This window comes from Phacochoerus africanus, chromosome 6 (assembly GCF_016906955.1).
Source record: "Phacochoerus africanus isolate WHEZ1 chromosome 6, ROS_Pafr_v1, whole genome shotgun sequence".
Lineage (NCBI taxonomy): Eukaryota > Metazoa > Chordata > Mammalia > Artiodactyla > Suidae > Phacochoerus > Phacochoerus africanus.
In genome coordinates this window covers 111,323,740-111,339,517 of record NC_062549.1, presented here as the reverse complement: position 1 = coordinate 111,339,517, position 15,778 = coordinate 111,323,740, and the positions used below count along the sequence as shown (strand labels likewise).

Sequence of the window (15,778 nt, the reverse complement as noted above, 5' to 3'; positions counted from 1 at the left end):
AGAACCATTGCTTGAATTTAATGGAAATGACAAGAGTTTTGAAGAAAGGTAGGCTTGGGCTTGAGTCCCAAACCTGCAGCTTCCTTACCAGCTGTGTGGCTTTGGGGTGTTGCCTGAGCATCTCTGCTCTGGGTTCATCATCCTTCAAATGGGGGAAATAGTAGCTACCCCACAGAGTTCACTGATTCAACAAATATTTGTTGCATGGCAATTGCAGAACAAGGCTCTAAACTATACAGTGGGGGAGTTCCCATTGTGGTTCACTAGTAATGAACCTGACTATTATCCATGAGGACATGGGTTCAATGGCCTTACTCAATGGGTCAAGGATCCGGCATTGCCATGAGCTGTGGTGTAGGTTGCAGACTTAGCTTGGATCCTGCATGGCTGTGGCTGTGGTGTTGGCCGGCAGCTGTAGCTCTGATTTTTACCGCTAGCCTGGGAACATCCATATGTCACAGTGCGGCCCTAAAAAAAAAAGGTTTAAAGGGGTGCAGAATAAAAAACAAATGTCCCTGCCACCTCTGTCCCCTGCCACCTAGTTCTCCTGCTGGGCTCGATCCCTGCTGCCTTCAGACTTACTAGTGAAGTTAATTTGCACTCCCGGGCAGCCCACAGCACTGGGGACACACAGAAGACATTATGGCACCCTGACCATAGGCTTCCCTCTCTGGGAGAACAAAACCAGAGGCAGGAGAATGCTCATGGAACAACGCACTGGTCACGAAATCAAAATATCACATTCAAATTCTGAGGGGCGCCTTTAAACTAATTGCAATGTTTCAAATTGGGACTGAATGCCAGATACTATAAACCAGGAGATTATAGACATGGATTGGAGGTCAAAAGAAAGCTAGGAGGCATTAAAGAAATTACCTCTGGAGTTCCCGCTGTGGCGCAATGAGATTGGAGGTATCTCTGTCATGCAAGGATACAAATTCCATCCCTGGCCCAGTACAGTGGGTTAAAGGATCCAGCATGGCTTCAGCCGACTGGATCTGACACTTGGCCCCAGGAATTCCATATGTCATGAGCAGCCAAAAAATAAAAAGAAAATTTTTAGTATTTTTTATTTTTTATTTTTTTTTTTACTTGCACCTGCGGCATGTAGAAGTTCCCAAGCCAGGGATCAAACCTGTGCCACAGCAGTGACCCAAGCTGCTGCAGTGACACCGCAAGATCCTTAACCCACCCTACCATAAGAGAATTCCCAGAAATCACTTCTTTTTTAGATTTGGGGTGGGGCTTGGGGATTCCCAGGCCAGGAATTGAACAAACTCATGCCAGAGCCATGACAACACCAGATCCTTAACCTGCTGAGCCACTAGGGAACTCCTTCTTTAGATTCTTAAAGCTTGTTATTTCTTACTGTCACTTTCTTCCTGATATTATGTATCTATATTTTTTTATAGTATGCTTATTTTGTTGTATGTATTTTTTGCGATAGTACCTGTGGACTTCTATGTGAATAGCACTCCCTGGGAATGTGCAGTGCACAACTTATTCAGCTGGACATAGAGGTCCCTGGATACGCTGGGACTGCCTTGATATTTTTTGTATGCCCTCACCATATACCTAGTGAGTCTTTCTTGTTGAATTACTTTGAGGTACTTTGAGTAGGCATCATCTCAGGGTTATAGCTGGGGGCATAGAGTAGGAATAAAGAGAGAAGACTGGAGAGATAAATGGGCCAGGGACTGCAGGCCCTTGTAGATCCTGCAGGGAGTCTGGTGCCAACTCTGAGGACCGCAGTGGGGCAGTGATTCGATCTGGTTTGCACTTCAGATGGATCTCTGTGGCTGTAGCCTGGAGAGTGGCTTGGAGGAGAGGAGGGAGGAAAGCCTGGGAGACCAATGAAGAGGCTCTTCTAGGCAAGAAGTCACTGTGTTGGTTTATCGGTAGCAGTGCAGATGGAGAGAGGGCGACGGATTCAGGAGGTATTTTGGAGGTAGAAAAGAGAGAGGTCTCTGATTAGATGGCACACAGGGCCTCAGAGAGAAAGGTGTCAAAACATGGTTTCTGGCTTGAAGAGGTGCTGAATGGAGCAGTGTCAATGTCAGGGCAAAAGGACCATGTGGAGAGTGATATCTTTATTTTATTTTATTGTCTTTTTACAGTCACACCCACAGCATATGGAAGTTCCCAGGCTAGGGGTCGACTCAGAACTACAGCTGCCAGCCTACATCACAGCCACTGCAACACGGAATCTGAGCCACGTCTGCGACGTACACCACAGCTCACGGCAACGCCAGATCCTTAACCCACTGAGAGAGGCCAGGGATTGACCCCTCGTCCTCATGAATACTAGACAGGTTTGTTACCTCTGAGCCACGATGGGAACTCCGAGAGTGATATTCTATTTTTTAAAGTGTTCAGAATTTATTAACTATTTTAAAGAAATGAGCAAAACTAAATATTTAAGCAGTTCAAATGTCCTTTCTGTAAAATACACATTTATGAAAATGGAAACATGGACGCTGTTAGCAGATACAATGAATGAAAGGAAAGTGCTATTCAAAACCCCCCAAAGACCAATATTGCCACTGCAAAGTGGATGATGGTGCCATTCAGGTGGATACAGAATGCCAGTGGGGAGAGAAGTTGAGAACTATTTTTATTTTATTTGTTTTCATTTTAAAAAGTTTTTTTAAAGTATAGTTGATTTACAGGGCTGTGCTCATTTCTGCTGTACACCACAGGGATTTAGTTATACATAAACACACGACCATTTTTTTTCAGATTCTTTTCCCATACAGCTTATCTCAGCGTATTGGATAGAGTTCCCTGGGCTGTACAGCAGGTCCCGATTGGCCAATCATTCCATATACCACAGTGTGCATATGCCAACCCTAACCCCCTAGTCCATTCCTCCCTCCCACCTGTCCCCTTTGGTAATTCTAAGTTTGTTTTCAAAGTCTGTGGATCTGTTGCTGCTGTGCAAATAAGTTCATTTGTGTCCTTTTTGAAGACTCTGCATGTAAGTGATATTGTATGATGAAAACTATTTTTAAATCCAGATCCGATGTGCCTGAGGAATCCCCCATAGGCAGTTACAGATACAAATTGGGAGCTCAAGCATAAGGGCTGAGCTCAAGTTAGAAACTTGGAGTCATCAGTCCACGAAGGCAATTGAAACTCTGCAAATAGCTTTGTGTAAGAGAGTTGAAGTGAACCTTGGAAAAGGCTGGGTATTTTTTTTTTTTTAATTGTAGTATGCTTGACTTACAATGTTGTGTTAGTTTCAATTGCAGAGCAAAGTGATTCAGTTATACATACAGATATTCTTTATCAGATTCTTTTCCCTTACAGGTTATGACAGGATATTGAGTTCCTTGTGCTATACCGTAGATCCTTGCTGATTGTCTATTTTATACAGGAGTGTGCATATGTTAATCTCAAGCTCCTAATTTATCTCTCCCCAAGGTTAGGATTTTAATTGAACTAGAGCATGTGTAGGTAGAAGGGTGGATTTACAAGCCGAAGAAAGCGATGGAGTTGAGAGTAAGTGGATGCTGTTTCTGGTGTGATGGTAAATGTTTAACAACTGGCTGTCTAGGGAGGTGAAGGGAGCCCTGCTTTTATGTTTGCTGATTCCCACAATGTGGCTACTCCCATCATAGCCGGTTTCTAGCTATCAGTGTCGCCCAGCAAGGATCTGGGAAGAAACAAGCACAATCAGCTCTTGTGATCTCAGACAAGGGAACTCTAGCCTACAGCTGGATGTGGTCCTGATGGAAACAGAGGATTCTCTTTTTAAGAGATAAAAGTGCACCATGGGTGCGGCCATAAAGACAGATAATAACCTGTGCTGGCGTGGATGTGGGGAAATTGAGACCCTCACACACTGCTGGTGGGAATGTAAAATGGTGCGATGACGGCAGAAGACAGTTTGGTAGTTCATCCGAAAGTTGGGCAGAGACCCAGCACTTGCACTGCCACGTACATTCCCAAGAGACTCGAAATCATACGTTCACGCACAAATTTGTACATGAATATTCATTACAGCATTATTAATAATAGCCAGAAAAATAGAAACAACCCAAATGTCCATCAGCTAATGAATGGATATGTAAAATGCAGTACCTCCATACAATGGAACACTCCTGAGCCGTAATATTAAATACTGATACAACCTAAGACATGGATGAACCCTACGCTAAGTAGAAGAAGCCTGATAGAAAAAGCCACAGAGCGTCTGATCCCCTTGATAGGAAATGTCCAGAACAGGTCAATTCATAAAGGCAGACAGTTCATAAAGACAATTTGTGGTTGCCAGGAGCTGGGGGTGGGGAAGATGGTGAGTGCCTGGGAATGAATAAGAATTCGAGGACTCAGGAAGTTCATTGTGGCTCGGTGGAAATGAACCCGACTAGTATCCATGAGAATGCAGGTCCGATCCTGGCCTTGCTCAGTGGGTTAATGGTCCAGCAGCATTGCCGTGAGCTGCGGTGTAGGTCACAGACGAAGCTCAGATCTGGTGTTGCTGTGGCTGTGGTGTAGGCTGGCCGCTGTAACTCTGATTAGATCCTTAGCCTGGGAACTTCCATATGCTATGGGTTTGGCCCTAAAAAGCAAAACAAAAACAAAAACAAAAAAATCCAGTCTGAGAAAAAGCATACTAGGATATCATGGTGTTGCAGCTGCTCATATATATTTGTTCCACTGGAGTTTACAGAAGCCTTGTCTGTTGCCCTGGTTCTCTAGGCTAGAAGTCTCTCCTCCAGGTTCAAGTTCTCCATCATAAACAGCTAACACATCCAAAAGTCAAGCTGCCCTTGGAGAGCTTTGCACAGGCCAAGACCTAGTTGGCCTGTTTCTTTCATGTGTAGTTAAAATCTCAGGTGAGAACATGTAATGGAACATTTTGATCTCATTAAAAACCAAGAAAGGCACATCTTTGAAATACAATTTCATAAAGCCCTTCCTTGTAGACAGCTGTGTGCACCAAACTCTCACCTATCAGAAAGGGATTGGAACTTATAAAGGGGCATTTCATCTCCTGGCTACAAAGCCATTTCAATCCCAGGGGTATTTACAAGCAATATGAAAAGCCTTCTGTCCCTGATGGACTGGCCGTGGTTACCAAGTGTCCTCAATGTCAGGGGCCAGCCTTCCCCTTAGAGAGATTAGCACTGGGGGAACAAAGTGGAGACAGGACAGATGTTGTTTCATATGTATGAGTGGACTGGAATCAGAGAAGAGGGTGAGTCAGGGCAGGAGATAAACATCAGGGGGACCGAGGAGGATCTAACTGCTGCTGTCGCCATTGCTGTTCGGCCAGAAATGTCCCCAGGCTCCTTCCTCCTGTCCTATTGCCAGAAAGAGGAGAGAAGGGCCTGGGTGCACCCCCCCATGTGTCCTCTCCAGGCAGGGCCACAGCAGTACCTGGCTCCTCCTGCTTTTTTTTAACCAGTTCACAAAGAGCTGTCCTGAACCTAATCTCCTAATTGTCCTGCTAGTTGGATGTCACTCAGTTTGGGATGACGGTGCAGGTATTATCATCCTTGTTCTATAGGGGAAGGAACCAAAGTACAGGAGTTTTTGTTTGGATCTTTTTAGGGCCACACTCGTGGCATGTGGAGGTTCCCAGGCTAGGGGTAGAATCGGAGCTGTAGCCGCCAGCCTATGCCACAGCCACAGCAACGTGAGATCCGAGCTGCATCTGCCACCTACACCACAGCTCATGGCAACCCCGGATCCTTAACCCACTGAGCAAGGCCAGGGATCGAACTTGCATCCTCATGGATGCCTGTCAGATTCAGTTTCCGATGAGCCATGACGGGAAGGTATGGGGGTTTTAATACTGGTCCACAGTCATAGCTGGGGGTGGCAGAGCAAGATGAGCATCTGGGTCTTTGGGCTGTAACCCAGAGTGCCTTGCACAACTCCCCACCTGCTCTCCAGTCATGCCTTCTGCCCACTGTTCGATGACTCAACAAATGCTTACTGAGCTGTATGCTGGCCCTCTTCTGGGCTCTCTGGCTAAGTCAGTGAACAAAAACAAAGATCCCTGTTCTTCTGGAGCTTACATCTGATCTGGAGTAAAGGCAAGGGGAGAAATAGATAATAAACACAATGAAGAGGTTATATATTTTATTTATTTTTGGCCGCACTCATGGCATGCAGAGGTCTGGGCCAGGGGTTGAACATGAGCCACAGCAGTGACGACACCAAGGTCTTAACCACTAGGCCACCAGGGAACTCCATCACTAAGATGTAAAGTGTGTTTGAAGGTGATATGTGCCATGGGAAAAAAAAAGTCATCTTCAGGACTTGAGGCTCAGCAGGACTGAGGGGAGTGGATTACAATGTAAACAGGGAGGTCCAGGCAGGAGGGATAAATGGGGGCGGGGCCTGTAGGGACTAAAGGAAGATGCACATAAAGTGCCCAGTCCAGGGCCCTGTACATGGGTGCTCAAACGTGCTCACAAGTGGTGGCTCTTATCACCGTACCAGTCCTGTCTCCCAAGAGATCTCCGGCCAAGACTGTGGCCACCCTGGACAAGCGGCCTAAGTGACAGACACATTAGACAGCAAGGTCAGGGGCCTGTCTGGCCCAAAGTGTGGTGCCACCAACTGCCCCAGCTGGGTGTGGGGGCCCCTCTCTGCTCTGCTTGATATATCCATGGCCACAGCAGCAGGGCAGGTCCTGCCGGGGAGACCAAGCACCACCTCTGTTGTTTTTGATAAAAATGGAATCAGGAAATCCAGAGTAGAATAAAAACTGCTGGGAGTCTCCTGGCTCAGCGGGTTATGAACCTGACTAATATCCATGAGGATGCAAGTTCGATCCTTGGCCTCGCTCAGTGGGTTAAGGATCCAGCATTGCTGTGAGCTGTGGTGCAGGTCACAGATGCGGCTCAGATCCCGTGTTGCTGTGGCTGTGGCGTAGGCGGACAGCTTGGATTCAACCCCTAGCCTGGGAAATTTCATATGCTGCGGGTGCAGCCCTAAAAAGCAAAATTAAAAAATAAAAAATGCTAAAAGAAGTGGCAGTGTAAGGCAGGGCTTCCCCATACTCCCTCACACTGAGCGCCCCAGGGCTCCTGGCACTGTTGCTAGGCAACAGCACACAGATTGAGGACGTCCAGCAGGGGTCCGCCCGCTCGGGTCTGTCTGTGGTACCTGGTCCGGGAGAGAGGGAGCACTGATTGCAGGTAGAGGAAACAACTGACCACGTCAGCTGGTTAAAGGAAGGCCAAAAAGGCATCCTTGACCCGGTGAGTCTGCTTCATGCCTGCGATTTCACCTTTAGTGATTTGCTTTTTCAAGTAAAGATTGGTGTTAAACTTTTTTTGAGTGCAGAGCTTTTGATTCAAATAAAGCCTTGACTGAGAAGAAAAACCATGTTAAAAATATTTTAAAAAACAACATTGTGGAGTTCCTGCAGTGGCTCAGCAGTAACGAATGTAGGTCACAGATGCGATTTGGATCCTGTGTTGCTGTGGCTGTGGTGTAGGCCGGCAGCTGCAGCTCCGATTCGACCCCTGGCCTGGGAACCTCCACATGCTGCAAATTCGGCCCTAAAAAGACAAAAACCCACCAACCAAACAAAAAACAACAACATTGCTCTGTGACAGTGGGGAATCCTGGCTCCCTTTGAAGGGGCTGGCTTTAGAAACTAGACTCTGGAGCAGGATTTGAAAGCCCCTGGGTTAAAATATTGCAGCCTCCTGTTCTGGGATAAAATATTAAGCCATTTAAAAATTACAAATGCATTGTTACAGATTTTCATGATTTTACTGTATGTGAGGGGATAGGTAACAGACTCCTTAGACAATCTGATGAAAACTGTGCCCAGAAAAATGCATATTCCTAGAATTCTGCATTGGTTGTATGGCGAAAGTGGTCCATGATCCTACATTAAGGACCCTTGTCTTATGTGAGATGCATTTTTCTGATTTCCTTCCAAATGGGATTAATATTTAGGTCTTAAAGCATAGAAGACCGAGTTTTGAAAGAGGGAGGAAGGAGAAAAAGAGCTAGAGAAGTATCAGAATCTTGGGGGTGGAGCCTAGGAATCTTGTCTTGTTTTGTTTTGTTTGTTTGGGGGTTTTGGGGGGGCCATGACTGAGGCATGTGAATGTTCCCAGGCCAGGGATCAAACCCCAGCCACAGCAGGGACCCAAGCTGCTACAGTGGCAATGCCAGATCCTTAACCCCTGCGCCACAAGAGAAGTCCAGGAATCTGTATTTTCAACCTGATCTCCAGGCAGTTGTGATGATCAGACAGACGTAGGCTTTCTTTTGAGCAATTAAAAAAAAAAAACAAAAAAAGACGTAGCCACCAGAGGTTGAAGGCTGTATGTTTAGGCCCTTAGGGCCCGGGAGATACTGCTGTTGAGTCCGAGGTCTTAAGAGGGTGGGGAGGAGGGAGGGAGAAAAGGGGAGAAAAAGGGAGTCTCTAGTTTGACAGCTGGTGAACAATAGGAAAGATCCTGCAAAGTCAAGGTCACTGTGCCCCTGAATATCGAACCTGAGTGAGGGGCACCAAAGCCAAAAGAACAGAGAATGGGGGGGGGTTAGGAAATCCTCTAATTGGGGCTGCAGACAGAGTCTCTTGGCAGGGGGAGGGGGGGCACTCTTTGATGTTCAAATTCTCACATGTCACCGGGGTTTTCCAGTTTCTGTGCTAAGTGGCGCTCACTCCTCCCTGCCAGCAAAGGGCTGGTCTCGCGTCACAGTCAGGATTGTGTAATGGGATCTGCTCCCATCTGGGCCACATGCTTTCCAAGCAAAGAGGCATTCGCAACTGAGTCAACAAACACCTATTGACCCCACTGTACCAGTTCGGGCATTTGCTTGGCGCATCTGGCCCCCATCTTGACACTCCCCCCAAAGGATCTGCCTTTCAGGGATGGAGAGAGAAGGGCTGAACCTGCAGCTGGGGGAAGAGCAAGAGGGGCCTCCTCCAGACCCCGAGGCCTCTAGTTGGCATCCGGGTTTACTTAAGAACCTGTTTCTTGACACAAGCCCTGTTCCAGCCAAGACAAACCCTCGCTGTTGATCTCCTGCTTCCTTGGTGGCTGTGACTTTATGCAACACTTGCTGGGTGACTCTGAGATTCAGGATATGAGACTCTGCTTGGCTCTGTTTGTTTTGTCTGTAGGGGGGCAGTGGCAAGAGCTTACCCTTTTCTGCAGCAGCTTCTGGGCGTTGATTCTTAGCCCTGTCCATGTTTTCTTCAAGGGTATCCATTTATCCAAAATGAACAGGTTAAGATTTGTGCATTTCAATATATGTGCATTCTCTGGAAAAAAGAAAAATACACAAAGAACAACTTCGAGTGGGGAGGAGTAGGTAGAAGTACAAGGGGAGTAGGAAGAGGCAGATGAGCAAGAATGGCAGAAACTGGTGTGTATGGAAGCCGGTGATGGGTACCTGGGGGTCCCTATAGTCTGTCTTTATCTTTTTTAACTTTACTTTTATTTATGGCTGCACCTTCAGCATGCAGAAGTTCCTGGGCCAGGGAATGGATCCTAGGCAGAGCAGTGACCCAAGCCACAGCAGGGACAACGCTGGATCCTTAACTCCTTGTCTGTCTTTTTTAAATACATATTTGAGGAGTTCCCTGGTGGCTCAGTTGGTTAAGAATCCAGCATTGTCATTGTGTGGCTCGAGTTAGAACTTCCACATGCCCAGGGGTGTGGCCAAAATATAAATAAATAAAATAGATATTTGAAATTTACCATAATAAAAAAGTGAAGAAATAAGACTTAGAAATGTCTTGTTTTCTCTTAGAAATCTCCCTCCCTAACCAAAAATCTTAAAGAAACTCATACCTTTTACCCTAATAATTTCACTTCTGGGACTCTCTCCAAAGAAAATAATCAGAGATACACAGAAAGCTTCATTGTAGTGCTATTTAAAATAAGGAAAAATTGGACGAAACTCAATGTTCAACAATAGGAGAATGTTTAAAGAAATCTGGTGCAAGCTTAAAGACACAGGAGCGTTGCTTGTGACCTAAAATGTAAAAACAAGTCAGGATAAGAAACTGCATTCTGTATGATCTTCATTTTGTTTTTGGAAATGCATATGCATGTATAGAAAATGAACTTGGAAAGAATACAATAAAATGTTACAATACAATGTATTTTCAGAGTTTAAACATTTTAACTCCAAAGGAATAGAATGTTTGAAAAAAAGAAAAGTATTTTTAGTACTTATGTGTACAACTGCAATGCAGTGTGCTTTCACACTTTTTTTTTTTTGTCTTTTTAGGGCTGTACCTGTGGCATATGGAGGTTCCTAGGCTAGGGGTCAAATCAGAGCTATAGCTGCTAGCCTACACCACAGCCACAGCAATGTCAGATCCAAGCTGTGTCCGTGACCTATACTACAGTTCATGGCCACACCAGAGCCTTAACCCACTGAGCAAGGTCAGGGATCGAACCTGTGTCCTCATGGATGCTAGTCAGATTTGTTTCTGCTGAGCCATGACGGGAACTCCCTTTCAAACTTTTCAATGGCAAAACATAAGCATCAGGAAGCGCCGTGGGTTTCTCCAGGGAGACTGTCAGGATGTCCATTCCTTCCTCCGCTCCTCCCTCTTGAATCTGGCCATCCAATCAGATGACATATATAATCTTATGTGGGGAATCTTTCTTAAATTTAGACTACCAGATGATCTGGCTTCTACTCTCTGGGGGACTTAATAGGATTAAGTCAGAGCTTGGGCATGTTCCTATAGCATAGCTTTAAAAAAAAATGTGGCAAAAGAAACATGACACACAATGTACCATCTTAACCACGTTTAAGTATATAGTTCAGGCATTAAGCGCATTCACGTTTCTGCGCTGCCCTCATCACCGTCTACCTACAGACGTCTTTTCATCTTTCAACTGAAACGCTGCACTTGGGGCCCCACCAGTGGCAACGGCTATTCTACTTTTTCTCTCTCAGTGAATTTGGCTTCTCTGGGCACCTCCTGTAAGTGGAATCAGAAGTATTTGTCCATTTGTGATTGGCTTATTTCACTTGGTGTAACTTTCATTTTTATTTCCACTGTGGATTTTGGTTGGAAGGGGGCACCAGCCTCAGCCCCAGTCCGAGGTAGAGCTGAGAGGTGAGGAGGGGCTTACCCCCAGCCCCCCACCTTCTGCCCTCATCCTTCCCCGAGTTCCTACCCACCTCGGGTCCCTCCTCGTGGCTAAGGGTCCTTGCCCAGGGAGAGCATCTGATTTGCTTTGTGTGGGCCATGTGTCCAGGCCACAGCAGAGGACAGCTGGCCACTTCATTTGATAACCCTACAAAGGGATGTGTCCTCCTAAGGGGGCCCTGCTGCCATAGGAGGGCGCTGAGGTTGGTGGGCAGGCAAAAATAACAGATGTCCAAGACAGGGGGACAGGAGGCCCTCCAACCAGATGTAAAGTGCTTTTCAGCCTTCTCATTCCACCCGGCTCCAGACTTCCTCCCCTTTGGGTCCTTTTTGCAAAGATTTTTATTTATTTATTTTTATTTATTTATTTATTTTTTTGGTCTATTTGTTATTTCTTGGGCCGCTCCCGCGGCATATGGAGGTTCCCAGGCTAGGGGTTGAATCAGAGCTGTAGCCACCAGCCTACACCAGAGCCACAGCAACGCGGGATCCGAGCCGCGTCTGCAACCTATACCACAGCTCACGGCAACGCCGGATCGTTAACCCACTGAGCAAGGGCAGGGACCGAACCCGCAACCTCATGGTTCCTAGTCGGATTCGTTAACCACTGTGCCACGACAGGAACTCCAAGATTTTTATTTATTTTAAAATTTTTATTTTATTTTATTTTTGTCTTTTTAGGGCTGCACATGCGGCATATGGAAGTTCCCAGGCTATGGGTCGAATCAGAGCTGTAGCTGCCGGCCTACACCACAGCTACAGCAATGCCAGATCCAAGCCATGTCTGAGACCTATACCATTCACAGCAACGCCAGATCCTTAACCCACTGAGCGAGGCCAGGGATTGAACCTCCGTCCTCATGGATGCTAGTCAGATTCGTTTCCGCTGAGCCAAGACAGGAACTCCTGCAAAGGTTTTTATATCCTTGGCTTTCCTTGTCAAGTTTTCAGCAGCTGGAGAGCCAGTGCTGGGCCTCAGACACACTTTGTGTGGTTGGAGGCCACACCGACTGCCCTCAAACACCAGCAGCCTGGAACATGAGCTCCAGACTCAGTTGCCTGGGTCCAGTCCCGGCTTGACAATTTCCTGGGCATGTGGCCTTGAGCAAGTGACATCACCGCTTGCTGCCTCAGTTTTCCCACCTGTGAAATGGTAACATAATAGTGCCTACTCCATTAAGACGTTTTGAAGATTGAAAAACCTCCTATGCCAAGTGCTTGACCTCTATCATTCTGTCTGTGCTCACCACCAACCTACCACCCATGGGAAAAATGCACCCCTGTTCTGGGCACGCTGCCTAGCATGAAAAACTGAAGTGAAGTAAGTCAGACAGAGAAAGACAAATACCAAATGATATCGTTTTTATTTGGAATCTAAAACATGGCATGAATGAACCTATCTGCAAAACAGAAACCGACTCATAGACTCAGAGAACAGACTTGTAGTTGCTGGTGGGAGGCAGGGGTTGGGGAAGGGATGGACTGGGAGGTTGGGGTTTGTAGATATCGGCTGTTACAGAAGGGATAAATGGCAAGCTCTTACTGTATAGTTCAAAGAACTATATTCAATATCCTATGATAAACTATAGTGGAAAAGAAATATTTTTAAGAAGAGTGTAGGGGTTCCTCTTGTGGCTCAGTGGGTCAGCCCGTTGACATTGGCTCTATGGGGATGTGGGTTCAGTCTCTGGCCTCAATCAGTGGGTTAAAGATCCAGCATTGCTGCCAGCTGTGGCATAGGTCACAGATGCAGCTCGGATCCGGCACTGCCGTGGTTATGGCATAGGCGGGCAGCTGAAGCTCCCATTCAACCCCCCCCAGCTGCAGGTGCGGCCCTAAAAAGAAAAGTGTTTATATGTGTAACTGACTCACTTTGCTGTATAGCAGATAACACAACATTGTAAATCAACTATATTACCATAAAAATAAATAAAATTGCCATTTGAATACGTGTCATGTCGCCACATGGGGAGAGCTGCACATATGTATTAAATGTATTCGTGTGCCTTCTTTGTGAATCTGTATATTCTGCAGACTATAGGCTTTCAAAGGCAGACTGGGTAAACTGAGGAAGTGCCTTGTTCACAGAACTCTGAATGTGCTTGCGGAGCTCTGCCAGTGATGTCTCGGATTTAATTGTCCGTCTAAGTTTATGTCTTGAATGGTAAGATCGCGAAGGGTAGTTCAGATTTGAAACAGCAGCAGCAGAGCCAGCCACATAGGATGGGGTAAAGATCCCCAGGAGACATCAAGTAAATTTGCACATATTCAAAGGGAAATTTTCTAAGGCTCAAACCACTGTTTTCCCAGCAAACCTCCCACCTGGGCGGGATCCACGGGACATCAAATGAAAGACGATGCAACGATGCAACGAAGCAGACTTGGCCCCTGGGTCTCCAAGAGGCCAAATGCAGTCAGGGAGACTGCCGGGATCTGCTCAGTTTGGATATTTTAATACCCAGCCTCAGGCCTCAAAAGCGAGCCTGGCTGCCGGCCCACAACCAACACTGTCTTATTTAATTTTAAATTTGGCTGTTAGATTCAGGTCGGTGTGAGTTTGATAGGATGTAAGAGGGTGGAGGATTCCTGGTGGGAAGGCCTGGGTTCTAGCTCAGTGACTTACCAGCTGTGTGACCTGGGACAAACCATTTCACCCTGTGGGGAGGCTTTCTTCATTCCTACCATGGAGGAAACAAGCCCAGCTCTGCTCGCCTTCTGGGGAGTTTGATGATCAAATGAGATCGTGTTTGGACCTATAAATGCACTAGGCAAACAACAGGCATTATTAGGTCCACCTGCAGAACGTCGACTCCCTTCTGTCTGCTTCACTCAATTCTCCATTTAATTTACATGCTGTGGGTTTTACCCCCCTTTCTCATGGCAAAACCCTTTGGAGAGTGTCATTTTTAGACCTGGAGTTTTTATATGTGTAGTTGCTCTATTTATCCTCAGGGTCCCCTAGGATAAAGAGCGGAATTAAGAGGAAAACTAGACCCAGAGTGACGGCAGCCCACGGGCATAAAGAATGCCCCGCAGATGGCCTTCCTTTCCTAGAGGACTCCGACATCTCATCTAAAGCTGAAGCTGCTCAGCAAAAGTCAGGCTCACGACTCCCCCAACTCCCCCTCCTCTTCGGCATCGTCTCCCTCCGGTTCCAGGGGCTGTCCTGAGCCAAACTGGGCAGCACCTTGTATCTCTAAGTGCTGGGCAGACAGTTGTATTTGGTAAATATTAATAAAGAGAGGATAATAGGAGTTCCCGTCGTGGCGCAGTGGTTTACGAATCCGACTAGGAACCATAAGGTTGCGGGTTCGGTCCCTGGCCTTGCTCAGTGGGTTAACGATCCGGCGTTGCCGTGAGCTGTGGTGTAGGTTGCAGACGCGGCTCGGATCCCGCGTTGCTGTGGCTCTGGCGTAGGCCGGTGGCTACAGCTCCGATTCGACCCCTAGCCTGGGAACCTCCATATGCCACGGGATCGGCCCAAGAAATAGCAACAGCAACAACAACAACAACTACAACAACAAAAGACAAAAAGACAAAAACAAACAAACAAACAAAAAAGAGGATAATAAAAACAGAGCTCTAAAATTGCTCTCTCATCACCCTACGTTTCTGAAACTACAGACCATGTTTACCCTATTTCCACAAGTCTGAGATACCACTGCTTCTAAGACACACCTGTTTTTATGTACCAAAAAGAAAGGAAAAATTCCGTCTGTTAAAACATGACACAATGCTTCCTGTGTCCGTTAGAAACCACACCTTGATTTAGCAGGTGTCAAAATTCGGAAGAACTATGTACTTAGAAGAGATGAAATCCAAGCTGCTTACCCCTTCGAAAAAAAAAATAGATTTCTCCTTTTGGTTCCGACGCATTCTTAGATGAGCCAACTTTCAACTGTCTCAGTTTTAGTCTCAGCTCCATATATGTATACATGTTATTCAATCATCCTTCATATGGGTATAGGAACTCCTAATTCTATTTTTCTTACAGATATAGTACTACAAAATACTTTAGGGTTTGAATATAGTTTTCAGTAAGTGACGATTGTAAAACAGAGCCCAAATCACATTAATTCTGTGGTCTGTTGTTGATTATGGGATTTAAAAGAGTAAGAAATGTTTAAGTGTATTTGGCACATCTAGTGTGTTTCCTTTTTCCCAAATAGTGTTCTCTATGGTTTTTGTTGTGGCTCTTGTTTTATTTCACACTTGATTTGGTTGCTTTGTTGTTGCTACTCAGTTTTTCTTTCGTTCAGATAAAGCAACTGAAATATGAGGTTTCATTGCACAGAGAAATTAGGTGTGGATAGGCTCATGTGATGAGAAGCCATCGCCTGACATTTTCACAAAATTCAAGTTGGGAATTCATAGCTTTTTGGGGCCAAAAAAAAAAAAAAAAAACCATCCCATAAAGAACATAGCAAGGAGTTCCCTGGTGGCCTAGCAGTTAAGGACCTGGTATTGCCGCTGCTGTGGCTTGAGTTCAACCTCGGGCCCAGGAACTTCTGCAAGCCATGGGTGTGGTTAAAAAAAAAAAAAGAAAGGACACAGGGAAATCAGGAAAATAAAAATACACCTTCTGTGACAATCCTCCATAAACTGTTTATGGACCAGTCCTTGCTCATAAATTTGGGGCAAGAGATATTCCACCTGTTACTAGCCTGTTCTTTAGTT

General features: G+C 46.0%; 1 protein-coding gene across 1 annotated transcript in view; it reads left to right on the top strand.

The window, feature by feature from the left end:
• Positions 1-15,778, top strand: part of ELAPOR1 (endosome-lysosome associated apoptosis and autophagy regulator 1) — a 69,011-nt gene that overhangs the window by 14,342 nt on the left and 38,891 nt on the right. The window lies entirely within an intron of this gene.